Consider the following 6,873-nt stretch of genomic DNA (forward strand, 5'->3'; position numbering starts at 1 on the left):
TATTTATTCATTCATTCGTGCTAATGAATTTGTCCACGGGGCGGAGCACTAATGACATCTTTAAGAACTATTGCTACACTGCCTCCTCGAGTAGGCCAATCGCTTCTGAAGGTTTGGTATGTCGGAGGAATTACGACTCAAATATTTATACCTTCGTGCAGCCAGGTTTCTGCGATTATTATAATGTGAGGGTAGTAGGTATGTAGAAGGTACTCGAGCTTGTGAAGTTTACTAGATAAGGTTTGCGCGTTTACGTTGAGCACTCACAAAATTTTTGGAAGGAGCCTGCCGAGAGCGTCAGTCAGAGCCTGTAGTTTACGGATGAAGGGATATACGTGTTTTCGCTTCATCCGAGACAAAGCTTTGCTATCAATTTTGATCTTGTCGTGAATAAGAGTAACCCGTTCACTGCCGCCACGTTCGGTTTTTGCAGTTTCCCAAAGTAGGCGGCGCTTGCGCAGTTTGCACTGACCATTTTGTAGATAAATATTGGAGCCCTTCAATTCATTACAGTTTCTTAAGATCTCTTGGTTTTCTCGATAATCTTTAAAGTAGGCCAAGACAGGCCTACGGCTACCTTGGCGGCGAAGACGTTGAATGTGGGAAATGGACCTGCACGTTACTCCTAATGGCTTTTCGAATATGTTGGTTACAACAGCAGTTCAAAAGAGAGGTGTCATTTTCATTTGTGTTTTCGAGAACGCCACAGACGATAAGGTTTGCCGATGGCTTTTGTCTTCAAGATCAGTTAACGTAGCGCGGGGACTGCCCGGCGTCTTCTCTGAACCTAAATAAAGTTATTTCACTCACTCACTTGGAGCTCTGCCATGACAGCACAGATTTAAAGGAAGCTGTTGTAGATTCAAGAGCTGCAACTTCCCGAGATTTAACTTTAAATTCCTATAGTTGGTCTTCGATTATTCGAAATCGCAAGTCCATGTCGCGCATCATTTGTTCGTTCATCGGCTTTAACTGCAGTATTTCAGCATTCATATCAGCTTGTCGCTGAAGAACACTGCAATAAATCAGCATTCGTACGACCTGTATTTGTCTCAATGTCACCACAAAGTAACATTTTGCATGCACAATACGAGTCGTACACAATACTTAAAAAGGTGCTTGGGCACGGCACGACTACTAACCCGACCTCATCGCTAGTTTTTTATGTTGGAAACAAAATAACTAACCTGTGCAGCCAAGAAGAACTTCGTGGTCAGCGACATGGTCGCGGTCATCTTGCCGTGCCCACTGTCGAAAAAAATGCTGCAAGAGATGCTTTATAGCCTCGGTGGCTGAAGTCACGGACGTGCGCAACTGTCGACGCATCGGAGCGTCCACATAGGTGGTCAGCATTGGACGTCCGCGCATGCAGATCTGCCTCGGAAAGGTTGTTGGCGTCAGCCGGCGGCACGCAAGTGTGATTCTTGCTCAGTAATCCAGCCACCGTCAGCAGCGAAACCTGTACAGCCAAGAAAAACTTCGTGGTCAGCGACATGGTCGCTGTCTTCTCGCCATGCCCCCGCCATGCAGATGACATTGTACTGTTCAGCAACAATGGGGACGAACTGCAACAAATGATTGAGGACCTTCATCAAGAAAGTGTATGATTGGGGTTAAAGATTAATGTGCAGAAGAGAAAGATAATGTGAAATAGCCTGGCAAGGGAACCAGAATTCAGGATTGCTAGTCAGCCTCTAGAGTCTGTAAAAGAGTACGTTTAGCTAGGTCAATTACTCACAGGGACCCTGATCATGAGGACGAAATTTACAGAATAAAATTGGGTTGGAGCGCATATGGCAGGCATTACCAAATCCTGCCTGGTAGCTTACCAGTGTCGTTGAAAGAAAAGCGCCCGATCATTGCATTCTACCGGTGCTCACATATGTCGCAGAAACTTGGAGGTTAACAAAGAAGCTCGAGAATAAGTTAAGGACCGCACAAAGAGCCATGGAACGAGAAATGTTTATGCCTAACTATAAAAGACAACAAGCGAGTGATGTGAATCAGAGAGCAAATGGGGATAGCCGATATCCTAGTTGACATTAAGAGGAAGAAATGGAGCTGGGTAGGCCATTTAATGCGTAGGATGGATAACCGGTGGACCATTAGAATTACAGAATGGATACCAAGAGAAGGGAAGCGCAGTCGAGGACGGCAGAAAACTAGGTGGCGTGAAGTTGGAAATTTGCAGGCGCAAGTTGGAATCAGCTAACACAAGACAAGGGTAATTGGAGATCGCAGGGAGAGGCCTTCGTCCGCATTATGATGAAAAAGAAAAGCGCTCACCACCGCCACAGGTGGAAGAACTGAGAGCCTGAAGGCAAACCACAGTTGGGAGCAGAACAATTTAACCACTGCCCTCTGAGAACAAATGGTCTTTAATAAATTTCTAAGCGTGACTCAATTCAAATAAAGTAGCATGATGTCATATATACGACGCCTCTTCTTATATACGCGCATAGAGTCTTTGTACTCCAGCCCTGCTTCTTCTCGAGGGGGTAGTCGCACTGAAATAATTCAGCTGTACTCTGTGGAAATGGAGTAACTGCTATAGTGCAGATTTTAATGCATTGATGCTAGATGAAGTAATTGCTGTTGTCATGATATTGTTTATTGTAGCTGGATGAAACCATTTCTTGCTTGCTTGCAATATAAAGCAGTGATTGAGAGCTTGTTGAGAAATTACTGCAGCCGGTATGTCCGATTTTAGGAATAAAGTTATGGCTCCGTATGTATAGCAGTGCTCATTCAACGCTCCCCATTGCGGTGTACGCATTTCAAAAGCCTACAAGGTCGCCTACAGCTAAGTATAACTTTAATGTATAAGATTTGCCTCTGAGGCTTTTTTATATAGAGTCTTCACCTTCATACTGTGGGGTCCTCAAATCAGCACTTCTTCAACGTACACATAAGTACAAGTCTTCAAGGTTTCCCTGAAACTGTTTTGTCTCTCTTAAGAGCACCAATCACTCACTCAATCACTCAATCAATTATTCAATCAATATAATCAATCAATCAATCAATCAAGTTTATTATTACATTGGAGCTTAATTACAGCATGTAAGATATACAGACGAGGGTCCCAAAGTAGAACCCTGCAACGGGACCCTCGGAGTAGCATCTATACAGAGTACCAACATAGTACCAAGAGTACCGTCTAGACATAGTAAATCTTCAGGAATGCATTCTGAAAAGAACTTTGTGTCTGTGCGCTATAATAAAAGAGCTTCAAGTCTTGAATCATTGTCATGAATCCTTTCAAGACGCGGCATTCTTAAATATTACACATGTGGTGAAGGCTATGTCTTGCATTTTTTGGCACATCGTCATGCGGGTGACGCAAGTGTTGTGAACCGTGTGCGTTCCTGCATCTCTTTCTTACGCAGTTTGTGCGACCACAAAATTTAGTTTACGTGCAGCATTTGTGTCTTGTACATCGTGCAGTCGCTGCAGCCTGCTCTCGGTGAACACCTGCAGTGTAAGACGAGTACATTACAGTGCTGGGGTATATATAAACATTAGAATAATCCAAATTCATTTTCACACAGCCTTTCTTTTGAATGAAACATAGCAAGCATTAGTTTTTACATGTATATACCAAGCTTTTCTTTGACATCTTTTTTTTTCTTTCGCCCACATTCTTTTATGCCATTTCAATCCCTCGTCCCCTCCCCTATGCAGTGTGCATGTCATCATCATCATCATCAGCCTATAGTTATGTTCACTACAGGATGAAGGCCTGTCGAATTACCCCTGTCTTGCGCTAGCTGATTCCAACTTACACCTGAAAATTTCCTAACTTCGCCACACCACCTAGTTTTCTGCCGTCCGCGACTGCGCTTCCCTTCTCTTGGTATCCATTCTGTAACTCTAAGAGTCCACCGGTTATCCATCCTACGCATTACAAGGCTTGCCCAGCTCCATTTTTTCTCGTAATGTTAATTAGAACATCAGCTATCCCCGTTTGTCCTCCAATCCACACCGCTTTCTTCCTGTCTCTTAACCTTATGCCTAACATTTTTCGTTCCATCGCTCTTTGTGCGGTCCTTAACTTGTTCTCGAGCTTCTTTGTTAACCTCCAAGATTCTGCCCCATATTTTAGGACCGATAGAATCCAATGGTTCTCAACTTTTCTTTTTAATGACAGTGGTAAGCTCCCAATCAGGATTTGGAAATGCCTGCCGTATGCACTCCAACCCAATTTTATTCGTCTGTAAATTTCCTTCTCGAGATCAGGGTCCCCTGTGAGTAATTGACATAGATAAACGTACTCCTTGACAGACTCCAGAGGCAGACTGGCGATCTTGAATTCTTGTTCCCTTGCCAGGCTATTGAACATTATGTTTGTCTTCTGCATATTGATCTTCAGCCCCTCTTACCCTTTCTCGGTTAAGGTCCTCAATAATTTGTTGTGATTTGCCCCCATTGTTGCTGAATACGACAATGTCATCTGCAAACTGAAGGTCGCTGAGATATTCGCCGTTCATCCTCACTCCTATAGGCCTTCCTAGTCTAAGAGCTTGAAAATACCTTCTAAGCATGCAGTGAATAGCATTGGAGATATTGGGTCTCCTTGCCTGACCGTGTAGCATGTAGGCGATTTTAAACACACCGGCATAATTCTCACTGTTTCAATAAAGAACACCCGCACACCCACACTCTCCCTCTCTCAAAGACACACACACACCTCTGGTGTTGCTTATGTCCCTGGCGCAAAACAAGACATGACTACTACTATTTTATGTGAGAACCCTTGCGCGCCTCATTGCTGCATCCTCGTTCTGATATTACTAACATTCTCCCGAATATTTGTCACCCTCTCCTTCCTCCCTGTAGCCCGACGGCGCTTTCAGAAAGCGAAACATTTAAGAACAAACTCATTTTTCTACTCCTTCTCGCACGCGCGTGACAACAGCTGCAGCACAACGTCCGAATTCTCACGAGGAAGTGCACCCATTGGTCTGCAGAAGCGTGTACAATTATTGCATTTATTTGTTGTTACGGGTACGCAAATCTTTATGTATGCTTATAAAATTAAGCATATTGATGTGGCATGTTTCAAACATTCACACTAAAGGTATGCGAAAAGCAAATCAGATTGCTTAGCGCGAGCGACATCTTTTGTCCTTTCTAATGAGGATGGGCCGAGGAGGCTGCAAACGCGGTGAGTGGCGCTTATGAAACCACTACCGCTGCAAATTTTTACAACCCAATAATAAAATAGTCGTTTTGCGCACAGCCCTTGATTATTTCTTTTGACGGTCAGAAGGAGATGCCCTACTAACTCAATTGATCTGTGCGGTCTAAATTGTTTACGGGTTCCTGTGAAATTGGAAATCCTTCCACTTGAGGTTTCTGTAACGAGCTTTTAGCAACTGTTTATACACGAGGAAGGGCTAAGCTTCGTTAGGCTCACAAGTTCTGGAAAATGCGCTTTAAACGCTTTACATGACACAAATTAGTAGAAATGAAACAAGCACAGACAATGAAAACGAAATCTAGGGTGCCACGGAACACCGTCTGGACGGGAGTAGGCATGCTGAATAAAAGAGAACGCTGACTAAGAATTGGAAGAATTTAGTAAAAAAGAAAAGATGTTACGGCTTCCACACTGTAGTATTGTTCATCATACCCTGCTCATCATATACATTCATCATATACTGAAAGACTTGCACATTTTATTGAACTCAGAACGAATCGAAATAGCCAAAACACACTCAATAATGAACACACATAGAAAGTGGCCAATTAAACATGCTTTCAAGGACCAAAAAATTGCTTCATTCAACTGGTTCTTTTCACACAAGAATAAGGATAGATGCTGTACTGGCCACCAGCAAGATAAAGTGTTTAAACAACCCAAATTTTCTGGAAAAATGTTCATTGCCCAAGGCACAGTTTAGAACAAAAACGACCCATGAAATTAGTGCGAAATTTCTATGTGTGAGGAATGAAAGAGGGGGCATGTCAGGAAAGTTCCCAAAAATACACGAATCATAAAATATTAATTTCCTGAAATAACAACTGGTGAAAAGAGCGAATACTATAAATAAAGCAACGAGAGTGCGCAAAGATCCTTTCACTACTCCCCCCCCCCCCCCCTGATCGCCCCGCAAAGTGCATTGATAGATTGCAAACAACGTATGCAATGATCAGGCTTTTGAGACTACGTTGAGCCACAGTAGCGACTTGTGGACTATGAATTGATCGCACTAATTTTATTATTGCAAATGTAAATGTCCCTAATTTGCCACGAAGAACGCTGAAAACGCACAAACAAAATTCTACAGCTCAACTCTCTTTCGAATGAACATTTATCACGCAGTCTCGCATACATTCGTTCACCGCGATGTGTTAAGGGAACATTCCGCGCAAATAAAATTCGATAACAGTAATGATAGGTGTAATGTGTCGGAAGAACATAAGAACTGTCAGAAAGGCCGGCACGTAATAAATACTAACATCTTACCGGCGTCACTCTATGATTTCACCATGCATTGTTCTCCCTGACAATGCGTAACTTCGAAATAAGCCGCAAGTCACATAAAACAACGCAAACAGCTTACATGAATGAAAACACCGCCTTTGCCACTCGTCTTCTTTAACATGACCCCCCCCCCCCCCCTCCTGAATATACTGCCTATCAAACCCACAAAGCACAGCTAACGAAGAAATAAGCACATTTCTTCGAGCAACCATCTTAATTCAGGTACACCACCATAGACATATCGTATCTTGGTCTCCTCTGACACTGGAAAACGCGTCATCAGCCACCCCAAGAAGGCACAAAATCATAAAACATGTTAGCACATGCACTGAACCTACAAAACCGATCGTAACTACGAGGCTGCAGATTCTGCAGGCACTGAAGGA

The sequence above is a fragment of the Dermacentor silvarum genome, chromosome 3 (assembly GCF_013339745.2).
Source record: "Dermacentor silvarum isolate Dsil-2018 chromosome 3, BIME_Dsil_1.4, whole genome shotgun sequence".
NCBI classification, from domain to species: domain Eukaryota; kingdom Metazoa; phylum Arthropoda; class Arachnida; order Ixodida; family Ixodidae; genus Dermacentor; species Dermacentor silvarum.